Source organism: Schistocerca serialis, chromosome 1 (genome assembly GCF_023864345.2).
Source record: "Schistocerca serialis cubense isolate TAMUIC-IGC-003099 chromosome 1, iqSchSeri2.2, whole genome shotgun sequence".
Taxonomy (NCBI): Eukaryota; Metazoa; Arthropoda; class Insecta; order Orthoptera; family Acrididae; genus Schistocerca; species Schistocerca serialis.
In genome coordinates, this window is record NC_064638.1 from 863,403,548 (window position 1) to 863,421,522 (window position 17,975).

The window sequence follows — 17,975 nt, forward strand, 5'->3', positions numbered from 1 at the left end:
GTACCTGAAGTACGAGGGCAGTTCAATAAGTAATGCAACACATTTTTTTTCTGAAACAGGGATTGTTTTGTTCAGCATTGAAATACACCAGGTTATTCCCCAATCTTTTAGCTACACAACACTATTTTTCAACGTAATCTCCATTCAATGCTACGGCCTTACGCCACCTTGAAATGACGGCCTGTATGCCTGCACGGTACCATTCCACTGGTCGATGTCGGAGTCAACGTCGTACTGCATCAATAACTTCTTCATCATCCGCGTAGTGCCTCCAACGGATTGCGTCCTTCATTGGGCCAAACATATGGAAATCCGACGGTGCGAGATCGGGGCTGTAGGGTGCATGAGGAAGAACAGTCCACTGAAGTTTTGTGAGCTCCTCTCGGGTGCGAAGACTTGTGTGAGGTCTTGCGTTGTCATGAAGAAGGAGAAGTTCGTTCAGATTTTTGTGCCTACGAACACGCTGAAGTCGTTTCTTCAATTTCTGAAGAGTAGCACAATACACTTCAGAGTTGATCGTTTGACCATGGGGAAGGACATCGAACAGAATAACCCCTTCAGCGTCCCAGAAGACTGTAACCATGACTTTACCGGCTGAGGGTATGGCTTTAAACTTTTTCTTGGTAGGGGAGTGGGTGTGGCGCCACTCCATTGATTGCCGTTTTGTTTCAGGTTCGAAGTGATGAACCCATGTTTCATCGCCTGTAACAATCTTTGACAAGAAATTGTCACCCTCAGCCACATGACGAGCAAGCAATTCCGCACAGATGGTTCTCCTTTGCTCTTTATGGTGTTCGGTTAGACAACGAGGGACCCAGCGGGAATAAACCTTTGAATATCCCAACTGGTGAACAGTTGTGACAGCACTACCAACAGAGATGTCAAGTTGAGCACTGAGTTGTTTGATGGTGATCCGTCGATCATCTCGAACGAGTGTGTTCGCACGCTCCGCCATTGCAGGAGTCACAGCTGTGCACGGCCGGCCCGCACGCGGGAGATCAGACAGTCTTGCTTGACCTTGCGGCGATGATGACACACGCTTTGCCCAACGACTCACCGTGCTTTTGTCCACTGCCAGATCACCGTAGACATTCTGCAAGCGCCTATGAATGTCTGAGATGCCCTGGTTTTCCGCCAAAAGAAACTCGATCACTGCACGTTGTTTGCAACGCACATCCGTTACAGACGCCATTTTAACAGCTCCGTACAGCGCTGCCACCTGTCGGAAGTCAATGAAACTATACGAGACGAAGCGGGAATGTTTGAAAATATTCCACAAGAAATTTCCCGTTTTTTCAACCAAAATTGGGCGAGAAAAAAAAATGTGTTGCATTACTTATTGAACTGCCCTCGTATATACAAAAGTCAAAGAAAAATCTTAGTGTGAATCATGCATCTGAGGCATCGTTTTCAGAATATAATCCAGATTGCTTGTTTAGGAATTCACGATTTTATTTACGTCTAAAAGAATCAGTATGTCTGAGAGATGAACTTAATTTGCATCTATTTCTAGTTAATTCCTCATTCAAAGCATGAAATGTGTTAGAATTTTTCTGAGATTGAACTATTTGCTCTATGAATTTTGAAATTTATAATGGTAGGAAGTAACATTCACGTTTTAGTGTCACAAAAATACTTTTCAAGAATTATTCATTTAGTGTTATTGGAGATCATGCGTGTTAGGCGCCTTCCCAATGGACAGTTTACTATAGGCAGAATTTTATTATGTGTAAAGTGCACAAGAACAAGATGTTGGGCTAATTGTTAAATGAACCCATTGTTTCTAGAACCATTAAAACCGAGAATCGCCACTGTGCTTTACTTTCATTGGCAGACACTGCATGTTAAATTTTTTCAAGTAATGTATGCATTTTTCGAGACACTGCGGTTTACATATTACATGTACTTAGATGATTCGTTAATGAAGACCTACTACTCCTTTTTTGATTGAAACTAAGTATGGAACTGGCAAGACTTAGGCGAAAATTCCCTAAAAATCATGAATGAAAATCAATGTAATCTGACTCTGTTTGATTGATACTCTCAGAAATAGGAAAGACTTTCACACTGCCACAAACAATTTTATGGAGAACTTGAGCATGTGTCTAAGTGAATGCAACATTAGGATCAACACACTCTATCCTCATAAGATCTGAAAGGATACCTGTGTCCTCCCTTAGATTAGTTTAGCTCAGTTTTGTCATGTTCTGTAGATCATTTTCACGATTATTTACCGATATGACGTGGAACAAATCAGATTACAAGATGTATATACACACAAGAATGTTGCTAATATTAATATTACTGAAATTTTTAGTTCTACACATGCAACTACATTTAGAGGTAAAATTATTTTACCAGTTCTGAAACAAAAATTCGACCATGGAATAGAAAGAGTTGTCCTAAAGAAATGATTTTAAGCCAGATTTAAAACTTGATCTGCTACCTGCCAGACACTTTATGTTGCCGAGCAAATAATCAAAGATTTTTTTTTGTTGAATAATGTACTCCTTTTTCAGCAACTGACAGCTTGGATACGAAGGGTCACTTTTTTCTCTAGTGTTGTATGTATGAACATCACTGTTCTTCGTGAATTGAGATTGATTATTTATAATGAATATATATATATATATATATATATATATATATATATATATATATATATATATATATAGTCTGACGGTGCAATTAAAATATCTAACTCTTGAATAGGTGCCTACGTAACTTCCTTGGGTGAACATCACTAGTTATACTCACTGCTCTCTTTTGTGCAATCAATACTTTGTCTAACTGATGAGTTACCCCAGAAAACTATTCCATAAGACATTATTGAGTGGGAATATGCAAAGTACGTTAGGAGGCTGATATGTTTGTTACCAAGACTACCAATTATATGAAGAACTAAAGTAGCTGAGCTTAGTTGTTTGAGAAGCTCAGTAATATGCTTCTTCCAGTTCAAGTTGTCATCACTGTGAACACTCAACAATTTGGGGAAATCTACCATGTTGACTGAGCCCTGTTCATATGGTACATCAATTGTTGGTATGTCTCTGTTCAGTGTACAGAACTGAATATAGCGAGTCTTTTCGAAATCACGGGAGAGCCGATTTTCTGAGAACTACTTAATAATTCTATGAAAGACATCCTTAACAATGTCTTCAGCTCCTTTTTCTGGAATGTCATTTCTATAAAACTTGTGTCATCTGCAAAAAGTATTAGTTCTGCTTGCTGAAAGTTAAGGAAGAGGTCATTCACATGAATAAGGAACAGCAGAGGACCCAGAATTTAACCCCGTGAGACTCCCTTTGTGATTACTCCCCATTCACTTGTATTTACCACCATCCCAACATTATTTGTGTAATTCAGCACAACTTTTTGCTTTCTGTTTGTTAAGTATGATTCAAACTAGATGTGCATATAGCCTTCAATTCCATGAAACCTGAGTTTTTCTAAGAGTGTGACATGATCCACACTGTCAAATGCCTTGGAAAGATTACAAAAAATACCAACTGGCGATAATCTGTTATTTAGGGATTGTACTGTTTGATGGGCAAATGTGTAGATAGCATTCTAAGTCAGTAACCCTTCCAGAATCCGAACTGTGACATGCTGAGTAAATCATCTTCACTTAAATGTGAGACTACTCTTGTATACAAAACTTTTTCGAATATTATAGAAAATGAAGTCAGTAATGAGATTGGTCTGTAATTATTTAAGTTACTCTTGTTCGCTTTCTTATGAAGCAGTTTGACAGTTGTGTAGTTCAATCTGTCTGCAAAGATTCCCTATGCCAGTGCAGCATTACATATATCACCTAGGACTCAACTTATTAAATTAGAGCAACACTTCAAAATTCTGTCAGAGACTCCATCAAGACCACACGAGCTCTTGTTTTGGAATATATTTATTTTTTTAATTTGAGCTTTTTCTCATTGCAAAGGCTTAAGTACAACTTTATAATTTACTCGGAAATTACTATACAAAGAATGTACTATATTTTCAAAATATTCGTTCAGGTGTTCGATCTTGCGTCTCCTCTTCCTCTGCGCTCATTCTCCTCATTGTGTGCTATACATTTTGGAGCCAGGTGGTCATAGGTCGTCCTCTTCTTCTCCTTCCCTCCAGTTCCCACTCCACTATCAATTTTGGTATTCTGGCTTCCTCCATTCGTCGTACATGCCTGTACCACTGTAATTTCTCCTTATCCATTACAGCATATAGTCTTCCTTTAATTTCCATTCTCCTTATTATTTTGGTGTTCCTTATCTTCTCTTTCCAGGAGAGTCTTGCCGATCTTTTCCAGAGCTCAATCTCTAGAGCTTGTAATTTTTTAATGTGCTTCGGGTTAACTGACCAGGTCTCTGTTCCATACAGAACCACACTCTCTAATGTAGATGTGTACGTTAATTTTTTAGTTCTGCTCATTACATTCCTGTTCCCATAAGATTTAGTTAAGCATCCCAGTGGCCTTCTGTTCGCTACTAATTCTTTTATTTATTTCTGACTCAGATTTTTCCTCGATTTCTAAAATGGATCACAAATAACAGAAAGTGTTTATCTTTTTGATTTTCTTTCCTTCAATGTATAGCTCATCTGAATCATTAGTTAAGTATTCTGTTTTTTGGTAGTTAATCAGTAATCCCAATATAATGTCAGTATCTATATAGGTTACAAATAGTGATGGTGACATGGGACAGCCCTGTGAAAGGCCTTTGCTTGTTCTAAATTTCTGTTAAAGTTTATTACCAACTTTCACTTCGCAAATGTTATCTTTATACATCTGTTGTATCATTTTAATCAAGGAAGGGTTTATGTTGGCCATACGTAGCGTTCTCTAAAGTAATTTTCTTGGAACAGTATGGTTCAAATGGTTCAAATGGCTCTGAGCACTATGGGACTTAACATCTATGCTCATCAGTCCCCTAGAACTTAGAACTACTTAAACCTAACTAACCAAGGACATCACACAACACCCAGTCATCACGAGGCAGAGAAAATCCCTGACCCCGCCGGGAATCGAACCCGGGACCCCGGGCGTAGGAAGCGAGAACGCTACCGCACGACCACGGCTGCGGACTTGGAACAGTATCATACGCTTTTTCTAGATCTATGAAAATTAATCCTACATTATTTTTATTTTTCCCTATGTTTCTCCAAAATCTGTTGTAACGTGAAAATATGGTCTACACATGATCTCCCAGTCTCGAAACCACATTGTTCTTCTTGGGTTCTAAAATTTCTTCCCAGTTGGGTTTTAATTACTTTCTAAAAAATTAAGAACCTTCAGCATCACAGCGTGTTAGCAATCATTGGTTAAAATATTAAAAAACTATAAACCCGCCTCGATTGCGAAAAAAGCACCTAGTGTTAACCTAGGTTTCGGCGTAGATAACTACACCTTCATCAGAACAATAAAACCCACAAGTGTCTAAGAAGACCTTTGTCAAGGATTAAAAGAACGCCATAGCTATACATTTATAAAAGGAAAAAAAGGAAAGCACAAACAGTACATATGTACAAAGTCGAAATCACTACTTAACTTTATGGTGTACGCTCCACCTCACACCAGCCTATGTTCGATGGGCCAAGACCCCAAGTAGTGGTATTGACTTGTACATATGTACTGATTATTCTTCAGAACAATAAAACCCACAAGTGTCTAAGAAGACCTTTGTCAATGATTAGAAGAACACCATAGCTATACATTTATAATGAAAAACAGGAAAACACCGCCATTATGGTGGGTCATGGCCCATCGAACATAGGCCGATGTGAGGTGGAGCCTACACCATTAAGTTAAATGTTGGTTTTGACTTTGTACATATATACTGTTTGTTTTTCAGATCAATAATACCAACAAGTGTCTAAGAAGATCTTTGTCAATGATTAAAAGAACACCATAGCTATACATTTATAAAGGAAAAAAAGGAAAACACCGCCATTATGGCGGGTCATGGCCCATCGAACATAGGCCGGTGTGAGGTGGAGCGTACACCATAAAGTTAAGCAGTGGTTTTGACTTTGTACATATGTACTGTTTGTGTTTTCCTTTTTTCCTTCATAAATGTATAGTTATGGTGTTGTTTTAATCATTGACAAAGGTGTTCTTAGACACTTGTGGGTTTTATTGTTCTGAAGAAGGTGTAGTGATCTACACCGAAACCTAGGTTAATACTATGTGCTTTTTTCGCAATCGAGGCGGGTTTCTAGTTTTTTAATTCTCAAAAATTCTCGGTAATGTGCTTGTAACACAAATTCCTCCATAGTTTGAACAAATTTTGCGATCCCATTTCTTAAATATGGTATTAATGCAGCCTTACTTCATCTCGTTGGGTATTTAGTCTCCATGTATCATTTTGTTGAAGAGCAGTGTTATCAAACAAATGGTTCAGATGGCTCTGAGCACTATGGGACTTAACTACTGTGGTCATCAATCCCCTAGAACGTAGAACTACTTAAACCTAACTAACCTAAGGACATCACGCACATCCATGCCCAAGGCAGGATTCGAACCTGCAACCGTAGCAGTCGTGCGGTTCCGGACTGAGCGCCTAGAACCGCTAGACCACCACGGCCGGCAGCTGTGTTATCAGTGTCACAATTTTGTCACCACCATATTTCAGACACTCCAGATTAATATTGCCTGGTCCAAGTGATTTACCATTCTTTCCTGTTCTCAACACCTGAAGTACTTCACTTTCTAAAATTTGGATCGCTTCATCTACATGTCCATTTTCTTCAGTGTTCCTTCTTCTAGACATTCTTCTCGGTCCTCATTTAATAATTTTTGGAAATACTCTTCTCATTCCTTTTATGTTATCAGTTGGAGATTGGTTTTGCTTTTTGTATCCTGTCAAAGCCCTTTTAATACTGATCATGCTTCTTTTGCGCTTCCAAATCCTAATTTGCTATTAACTCTGGCACATGTTCTTTCCCACGCTTAATTTTTTGCCATCCTTATTTTTTTCATCACTTCATTCCTCTTTTCCTTGTATATTGATCCTGTTTCTTCTGATTTATCATTCAACTGCTAAAGGAACGCATTTCGTTTCTCTCTAATGAGGACCTCTATTTCCTCTGACCACCACTCAGCAGCACAGTTGTGGTTGTTATCTCTTTTACCCAACACCTCTGTTGCTATGATTTTCACATCACCTTTTATATATTCATATACTTCGCCTGTACTTCCTTCAAATGATTCAACCAGTTTCCTTTCCATCCTGGCCACAAAGAGTGTTCTGATACTTTCGTCTTGTAGGCTGTCAATATTGTAAGGTAAATTTTCATCTTTCTCAGTCTGGTTCGTTTTATTTATGTTACTTGTATCATTCCTTGCATTCATCCACAGTCAAAAAGATTTCATTTTTACTAAATAGTGGTCTCATCCACACTGGTCTCCTCTGTAAGATCTGACGTCTACTGCCTTGAAACTACTTGTTTGCCTAATGATAATATAATCTATTATAGAATGAAGTGCTTTAGTGTTCTGTTGCCAAGTATATTTGTAAATGTCCTTTTGTTTGAAAAATGTGTTGGTAATGTTTAGATCAAATTGTTCAGTAATTACAATCAGTCGTTCCCCATTGTCCTTATATTCTTCCTCTCCATGTTATCCTACTATTCTATAAGATTCTCTAATTCCTACTCTTCCATTCAAGTCTCCCAAGATAAGTTCCTTTCTTCTTGGGATTTTTTCAATAGTCTCCCTGAGGGTGGCCCAGAATGTATTTGTGTCGTTCGTGGGTGCATATACGCCAATAATCACAACTTCCCTAGCAAATAATGTCACTTCAACAGTTATAATACGTTGATTGATGAATGTCCAATTTGTGATTCTTTTTTTCCATGACTTCTTTATCATAATGGGGAGTCCAGCTTTGGCTCTTACCGCTTTTGACACCCCACTCCAGATACGTACATAATTCTCCAGGTCTTCTTCTCCTTGGCCTTTCTTCTTTGTTTCAGAGAATATATTTATAATTCCCTTAATTTCATTGGGAGATGTTAGTTCATTTCTAAAGGATTAAAGTCTTGGGGAATGACATTTTTAAGATATTTTTTTGCTTCTTTAACTGAACCCTTTAACCCTATTTTTGCTGCTACATTCAGAAAGTGATCGTTAAAAGTACTTGCAACTTGTGAATTATCAGTTTCGACATCATCACTTAGCTTTATTGCTATGGTATGCTGTGCACTGTGCACTGCTCCATGTCCCATTTGGCTATGTTCCATACAGTTTTAATCTTATTATCCGCATTATAAATTTCTGTCAGAACACATAAGCTTCTCGACTTCTTAATGATTTCCTTAAAATATTGCAGTATCTTTTGTAGTAAACAAGTAACGTCGGATTCTGACTTATTCTGGCCTGTCCATGTATTTCCCTCTTCCTCTTACACGATATCTTAATTCATTTAGTAATCCATTAATGGCTTTTTTGGATAACATTTCAGGAAAGCAACTCGGAAATATTGAGACAAATTTACGGTGGAATAAATTGAATTTAGCATCAATATCATTTGCTGCGTATACATCACCCCATTCTACCTCCTCTAGGCTGCTCTTAAAACTCTGTTCGCATCAATAAACCTCCCTGCCTTGTTTGAACCTGCCTGAATCCTGTAAGGTGATATATGTGTTATTTCCATTAACTGTGCATCATTATCAGTTAGCCCATTAACAACTGGGTACACATTAATTGTTTCTGCCTGAGCACTGTGTACGAAAATGATTTCGATAGGTGACCTACTATCCGTGCTGCACATGAGTTGCAAAATTTACAACAGATACTAGATTGAAATAACCAAACAAAGATTCTAGCTCATTTCTCCTACCTGTATCTTTTAAGAAATCTACATTAAATTCGCCACAAGCCACTAACTGCTTCTTTTTGTCAGACAGGTAGCCCAATAACGCCTCTAGATTTTTCATGAATAGCTTAAAGTTAACTTCAGGGGATCTGTACATTATTACAATTACTATAGAGGTATATTGCAGTAGCAACTCATAAGCACATGCTTCAAGGATCTGATCTACACAAAAACTATTTGTTTCAGTGCTTTTGATTTTGTGTCCAGTTTTTATATAAGTAACAACTCCTCCTTTTTCCATATTGACTCTACATGAATAAGATGCTAATCTGTAATCCATTAAATTTAACTTCTCCATCCCTGCGGTTACATGGTATTCATAGATACACACAACATCTATACCTTCACAATTTACCACATTTTCTAGGGATACAAGAAGCTCATCTATCTTATTTTTCAATCCTCTAATGTTCTAAAGAAACACAAAAATTTTATTTCTTTGGGTACAGCTACAGACATTATGTACTGTTCTGTTTAAATCTCTTTCAATGCTCTCTGTCTGTAACCCGACTCTATCCTAAAAAATGTGTCCCTCTGACTCCAGTAATCACAGGTATTTTGTCTTGTGTGCATGTGGCAAGAAGGTCAACTAATCTATCCTTCCCCCTCCTATTCAGGTGCAGACGATGACTAGTGTAACCCCACCTCCCAATTGCATCAGATATGAGATTTAGTTTCTGCCAACAGTGACACCCCCACCCCCCCAACCCCCAGCTCTCTGTTAACATGGTTGATAGCCCTATTAACCCAGGGCTGGTCATACGTTGCAAAACATCCACAAACCCCACATGAGTGTTAGCTGTAGCTGCTCCTATTACATCCATGTCACACCTAATACTGTGGTGCGAATTGCTAGCCAGGCTGTTTCCAGCTCCTCCTACTATGGGAACATGATCCTCCCCATCAAAATCTTTGCACAAAGCCCCTAGGTTTTCTGTAACTTGGCTAAGCTTAGGACTAGGTTTCACAATGCTTGTGACCTGGTACTCGACTCCTAGCCTATCCTGTAGCAACTGGTCTACACCTCTCCCATGACTGCTACCTACCAGCTGGACTCTTTTCTTTCTGCTTGACTTTACTCCCGACCTAGCATTACAAATGTTACCACGAGTCCGCTGCAACCTACTTTGCTCAAAAAACTGTTTGAGGCTCTTCTACTTCAAGTAATAAATCAAACTGATTGCTCACCGGAACCTGAAATGTGATTTATGGGGTTTCCTCCTTGTGACTACGACTTGTTACCTGTTCCCAGCTGCCATTGTCTCTTTGCGCCTTCAACCTGTCTACTTCGAAGCACATCATTTCTAGTTCAGCCTGAAGGGCACAAATCTTTTTTCCCTGTTACACGATTTCCGTGTCACGGCTACATAATCAACAACGCCATTGGCGAGCCTCATCTGGCACTATAACAGCTTCTCCGCTACAATCACCCCAGTGAAACACCATCCCACAATCCTGACATTTCACTCCCGTGCTCACTAATCTACGACAACTTCAACATTTGTCACACATGACGGCAAATTAAACAATACAAATTACACTACAATGAAAAACACAAATACAAACAATACAAATTACACTACAAACAATTCCGCTACACCAATTAATAATTACTAGAAAGTAACTTAGCTTCCGGTGAGATGTGCAGAGAACTTCTGGACGTCATGCGAATGTTGCAGCAGGCGAGAGAAGATAGGTCAATTATTGAGGATGTAAAACCTGATTTAGTAACATTTATTCGCAATGCATCAGCATCACAACAATTACTGCAAACATATTGAGGGGCAACATTCTCAGCAACACAAACCTATCCTACACTCGTGTTCGCTTTAACATGCCTACAAGTAATTGAAAACGTTACTGCTGACGGCATCTTATCTTAAAAACGACTCTGCTGAAGACAGAAACTGTTTCGTAAATCATGCTCCCATTAACCACCAATTTAAGTAAGAATACATAATCACATGGGAACAGCCCACGTAAATAGATAATCCTCAGAAATGACTAAGTGATTAAAACAATTAAGAGAAATTTTCAATAACTTCGTATTATTATCCAGAAAAAGTTATAAATTGGCACACAAAGGTTATATTCATTCTCTAACAGACCACAAGGAGTGTAGTTCAAGAAAGCATTTGAATAAGAACAAAGCAGAACGCCATACAATCTTAAATTCCCCTCAGCAAAATCAAATAAATGTGATAGTAATTGCACAGAGGAATGATTTTTATGGAATTCATGTAATTAATTCCACACAATGTGTTTGTCGTTTCTCTTGCATCGTACAAGTCTTATGATTGTGGTGACTTTCGGTGTCCTGTCACGACATGGTGTTTTTCCGTTTTTCTAAGGTCCCCCCCCCCACCCGTTTTACTGTTTCGACACGGAACTTCTGTTCCATGGCAACAATGGGCTGAGGATGACCTCAGATGGTTAAGTGACATTATTTTTAAATAAGCCTAACGTCGTGTTCTCTCTTTTATTTTATTTTAAAAATTTTGCCTGTATAGTTACTTCAGAGACATCTTCAAAAAGAATAATCTTGAGAATCCCCTCCCATTGGCATAGAGTAAAGAAGGGCAGCATTCTCATGTGTCACATTGCACCAACGATCTAGAAACATAGAATTAAATCAAAAATCTTTCACCTGCCAACCAAACGAACACGCTACTTTAAACTCCGCCACACTGTGACCAGATTGGTGAGAATTTATTCGTTCAAAGTATAACCTATATAATTATACAAATTCTCTATGCAGATAAAGTCTGACGGAAGTAGTAGCTGAGGGCGGCGTGAGCGCAATTTTGATGTCAAATTAACACGCAAATTAATTAAATTCAACAACTAATTCCCCTCCTGCCCCTACCCACCCCCACCCCCAGATGACATCATGTGTTTTCCTCAGCCACGACGTGCGACCCTATCCGCAACGACTCTCCACACCTCCCCGTCTCTCCCCCTACTAACCTATTTTTGAGAATTTCGAATTTTGACAGCAATTTCATAGTCTCTGGGCTGTGCTGACGTTCCACCCCACCAGCTTCCCAGGAATTGGCTGGAAATTAAAAATAGTGGTGCACTTCCTAGGACCTGAACCCCAGTCCTTCTGAGTTCCCGCCCCGCCCGCCTTCTCCCCCCCCCCCCACCCCTCTTAAAACATGGAAACTGTCCAGATGCAGGACAGAAACCTTAGGTTATCGGTAAGTAAGGATCTGTTCTAATTATGTAATTAAACATAAAGATTGGTTCTAATTACACAACTATGGGGGTTGGAACTTTAATAGTGGCAACTACTTATTTACAGCTCGTAGAAAATAGATACGTGTTTCAAAGTTGTGGCACGCAGAGTGGCCGCGCGGTTTGAGGCGCCATGTCACAGACTGTGTGGCCCCTCCCGCCGGGGGTTCGAGTCCTCTCTCGGGCATGGGTGTGTGTGCTGTTCTTAGCATAAATTAGTTTAAGTTAGTTTAAGTAGTGTGTAAGTCTAGAGCCAGATGACTACAGCAGTTTGATCCCTTGGGAATTCACCCACATATGAACATTTTTCAATGTTTTACTGAACTTCAGTGTAGTCACCGGCACTGTGTTTAACCCGTTGTCAGCAATGTGGAAGATGTGGGATACTGTTAGCAGTGCCAGTTGTGATGGCAGTTCGAGTGGCGCGGTCTATTGCTCGACGAATTTGTAGCAGTTCTGAAGCGAATGCCGTGAAGTGTTTTCTTCAGTTTAGAAATCGAGCTGCACTTACGAGGGCTTAAGTCAGGAGAGTGCTGTAGGTAGTACAGCACTTAGCAGCCCCATCAGTCAAACAAATCAGTAACACTTGCACTGTACGTGTTTAAGCATTGTGCTGCAAAATGATGGTCAGGTACTGTAGAAAGTGTCATTACTTCTGTCTCTGGTCATAGGTTGATTTCCAATAATGATTATTATATATGTATCTCGATTAGCATATATTTAATGAATTTTATATTTAAATTTACTAGATGTACATACTGAATGGAAGGAAATGAAGGAAAGGAACCTGGAAAAGTTTGTAATTATTGTTGCCACTGAATAAGGATTTTTCACTCTATTACATGTTTTACCTGTTGTATGAGTGACACAATATTAATGCAGCTGTCCCCCCCCCCCACCCCCCCACCCCGTTTTTTACAAGTGTCTCGCAAGATTATGATATCTGTTTATATTTTTGACGGCACATTAAAATTTAAATGTGTTTATGTCATTTAGCAATTACATACAATATGTGATCTATACGTGGTATGTTGTCATACAGGACAACTTCCGAGTTTTATCATTTTCAGTTACATTAAAACGGCAACATTATTTGGATTTATCTTTGATGTTTACTTCTGCTGGTCTACGTCCTTCGCCACCCTTCGTGGTGCTTTTGATATTAATATTGTCTTACTTTAGTTGTTTTTTAGTACCATTACGTATTTATTGCATGATGTTCTATACTGAAAGTGTTCAATGCATGTTCATCTGGAGTTATATTTGAATGGTAGGTTACTATGAAAGCAGTAAACAATTATTCATACAGCAATGTAAAGTAGATTGTGATGTATGCTTATTTTACTAACGAATAGGCTCTCCCTATGTATACTGTTTCGGTTTCAACATTTTAAAACCGTATCTTACTTTGTTAATAACTTTTATGAAGTGATTTCTTACTCTCCTTGTACACAAATTTGATGATGGCCATATACAACAGAAAGTTGTCATAATATTTTAATTGTGTAATGTAAATCATGGTGTACACAGCAAATATTTCTGATAAATATTGTTGTTAAATTTTTAATTCACTTTTAGACCGCAATCTTCTTTTCTGACAATGTCAGGCTTCACAAAGAAAAAAGTTATTACCGGAAGGAGACTCATACCAGAGCTACTGACGTTTTTGCCATCTTCATGTATTTTACACTTCACGGAAATGCTCGTTGAACATGTACTTTTGTTTAAAAATTTGCTTCAGTTCATTGGGCAAGAGAGCACACTTCCACAGAACTATACCGCCTGTCGAAAAATAGACCTTACGCCAAGATATTAAATTCGTTCGGTAAATCTCAAAGTAAAATTTCTAGATAATTTTTCTAACTGACATCACATTGCTATGGGAGAGAAATATCAATTATATTTACTTATTTTTTATATTGATGATACATGAAGCTCAGGCATCAAAGATTGAAACGTCCCCTAAGAAAAATTAATGAATCACTGTGCTAATAAACCTCCTACATTATTTGATTTTCAAACAGCTGAGCAGAACCGAACGTACTCAGACATTTCGCTCTTTACCTATTCTGATCAACACTAAACTGACAGCCAATATTTTTAGCGCAACGCAATCTGACTTTCAAAAATCCCTACAAAAGAATGGCCCTGACTAACAATAATCTATACCTTTCATGAATCACTTACCTCACAAAAATCTTCATTACTCGAACTACTGCAATACAGCGAGCGCCACTACTGCCAGCTAAATAAAAGATTCAAACTACTGAAGGCACTAACTACTGATAGGCATAGTTAGCAAATGAAAGATTTTGATAAGAACAAACAATGTATTTATCTTAATAGTGTTCAAAAGTCATAATATGTATAGCAGTTCATGACATCCAGTCTTACAAATTTACTGTCTCTGATGAACACATGTCCAGATCATCCGCTCCCAAAACTCCGCCACTTCTCTCCCCACATCCACCACTGCTGGCGGCTCACCTTCAACAACGCAACGCTATGCGCTGTTAACAGCCAACTGCCCAACACTACAATAGCGACTATTACAACAATGCTAACCAGCCACACACTGCACACAGCACAGCCAGTGATTTTCGTACAGAGCGCTATGTGGCGTTACCAATATAAAAACCTAAACAGCCTACTTACAAGATTATGTCTGAACTTCGTCTACCATAAATACAAGAAAACTCACAAAAATCTGATCACTGTGTGCTCTCGTTGTCAGAAATGTAGCAGTCACCTGACAAGTACAAAAGTAATACTTTCAACCTAACGAAACGAACCGAACAGTTTCTTCCTTTAGATAAAACCACGTAATGGGAAGGTGGGAGAGGACAGTTTAATGCGGGAAGGGGAGTGACTGAAATGCATATGCGTGAAGGAAAATAACGAATATTTTTTTGCATATCAGAGTTACCAAACCAGTAGCATTTCAGCTTACAACTGCTACTATTAATTTACAGTTTCTGTCATTAATGGTTGGTTGAAAATCAGTGTGAACAACAAACAACGTAAGCGAGAGACTTTTTTTTTAGCATGCTCATTTTGAACCGCAATGGGCGATCTGTCTTAGTACTTTAGAGAAGATAATTTTTAAATATTTTAATGGCCTTTTAAGTGTGTCTTTGGTTTTTGAATCCATTTTATATCAGTTTTCGGTAATTTACCAATTATAAATTCAGCATTTACGTAGGTAAATAGCACAATTAACGCTTAAGAATATATGTTTGGAGTCCACCTTAATAAATTATTGACAATAATTTTGTAAACATATGATCAGACTTATTTTCGTGCATGTTTTAGCTAGCACACTAATGTGACATAAGGCAGATGTATGTGGTGAACAACTGTGTATATATCTTTTTCAAGTTTGGCACGTCATTGCATCAGTCTTCTAGTCTGTTACGTACATGGGAAAGACTTCTTTTACTTTTACTTTAAGAAATATGTGATGTCGAGGTATGTTGTACTTTTTTTTTTATACAGGGTTAGTCGCTATCTGTTGCCACCTAGAACAGACCCGAAAGTATGATAGTAGCTGAAAAGTTCGTGGGACAAATGTTGCATGGGACAACGGGGGCCATAATATGAGTTTGGCTTTTTGTTACTAGGTGGGGTCGCTTCAGAGATATGAAGGTCAAATTTGTTTTTTTTTTTTTTTTTTTTTTTAATTGGATGCTCTAGTTTTTCTGATAGCAGCTATCGAGCCAGATCCAATTATATGTAACACTAAGGTCTTTGAAGGTCAACGAAGGTCACATGAACGTCCATGTACAGAAGATGTTCGAAGTGATGACCATCGGTATCAGTGCAGTGCTGCAATTATCTTACCATGTATTGAGTGGTGTTCCTCATCATTTCGGCACTTATCGAATCACAAGCTCTGACAATTCTCTCTCGAATATCTTCAGGTGTAGTTGGAACGTCTTTTTAAACAATGTCTTTTACGAATCCCCACAATAAAAAATCCAGAGGCGTCAAGTCTGGCGAACGAGCTGGGCACGGCCATCTCCTCCGCATCCAATCCAACGATTTGGGAATTGTCTCGCAACTCCCTTCTAGCCATAAGCGAAAAATGTGCGGGATACTCATCGTGTTGATACCACATTCTGTTCCTTGTTCCTAAAGGTTTTTCTTCTCATAACAGACGTAATGTTTGTTGGACGAATGTGGTGTGCTTCCTACCATTAAGATTCACTTCGATGAAATAGTGGCCTGTAATTCTGTCCCCCAGAATCTCACACCATACATTCACCGACATGGCTATTGGTGTGCAACTTGCCGCAGCCGACATAGATTTTCAGTTTCCCAATAATGCATGTTATGCAAATTAACATTTTCATGGTTCGTGAATGTAGCCACGTCAGTAAATGAAATCAAATTAATAAATGTGTCATCCCTCTGAATCTGCAGTTGAGGACATCGGCAGCATTCAATGCGATGCATACAATCCATACCAGTTAACTCTTAGAGGAGACTGATATGGTAAGGACGACATTTATGGCTATGCAGAACACGAACAACACTACTCTGGCTCATGCCAGATTCACTTGTGATTTGACGCGAACTGACACAAGGATCTTAAAACACCGTGACGAGAGTATCAATTTTAGTTTCCTCTTTAGTAACTTTCCTTTGCCGGATATGTTTCCGATGCGTTAAAGATCCAGTTATTCTCAATTTATCGTACACATATTTAAATGTACGACGTGTAGGGTGAGTACGTACAGGATATCTTTCAGCGTATAAGTCCCTAGCTCTCACTGAATTTCTCTGGCATTCTCCGTAAATGAGAAGCATATCGACTTGTTCTTCGAAGGAATGCATCATTTATATTCGCTTGATTCAACGATACTAGTCTTACGGGTCCTATTAGTGTTGTATTGCGGAGTTTGCATGTCAATGGTACGTTAGATGGATATGCCGTATACGGCGAATATTTAATATTTGCACTATATACGAGGGTGAATTGTCAGAGCATGTGTTACGATAAGTGCCGCAGTGATAAGGAATACCACTCAATCCATGATAAGAAGATTTCAGCACTGCAATCATACCAATGCTCATCACTTCGAACACCTTCTGTAAAAGGAAGTTCATGCCACCTTTCTAACCTTCCTTCACTTCGTACCGAACTATAGCATCCCATAAAAGAAAAAAAAAGAAAAACAAAAAAACAACGTAGTTGACCTTCATGTCCCTGACGCGACCCCACTTATATATTCTACCTGATACTATAAATGACAATTGTTTCATATGTAGTCACACTGTATAATTGCTTTCTAGATCTGAAGATGGTATACTGACTGCTGAAACCGGTTATCGAAAATAAAGGTTATTATTACCGGCAAAGAAGTTAATCTTCAGTAACGTACATGAAAGACATGCTACAGGTACCAGTTCTTAGGTTTTCAGGCGCACCAATATACCTCCTCCTGAGAGAAGAGTCAGAACAACGCTTTAAAACAACAAGCCGCCATGCAGTATTCCGGAACCAGTGTTCTCAGTCTGATGCGGCGAATGCATTTTCCGAAAGTGCGACAGTGTTCGTTGTAAACCCCTGCATTTCCGGCCCATTGAACTGGCGGCAACACGTGCGGCTACGTGCTCCGGAAAGACAAAGTGCGTCACGCATACCTACAGCAGCGCCCACTCCGCGGCTGGCGACCAGCGCCTGTTTTTCACGCAGACCCACGCGCACGCACCCAGCCGCTGCGCAGTGGGAACCCAACTGAATTTTCCACGTATGCGCCCCCGCGTCCGGCCGTAAAAGGCGACTGCGGTGTGAGTAGCGCTTTAGCGGAATTGCGTCGAGAAACCGACTGGGGTGGGGCGGTAGCCGGGAGCTGAGAGCCGGTT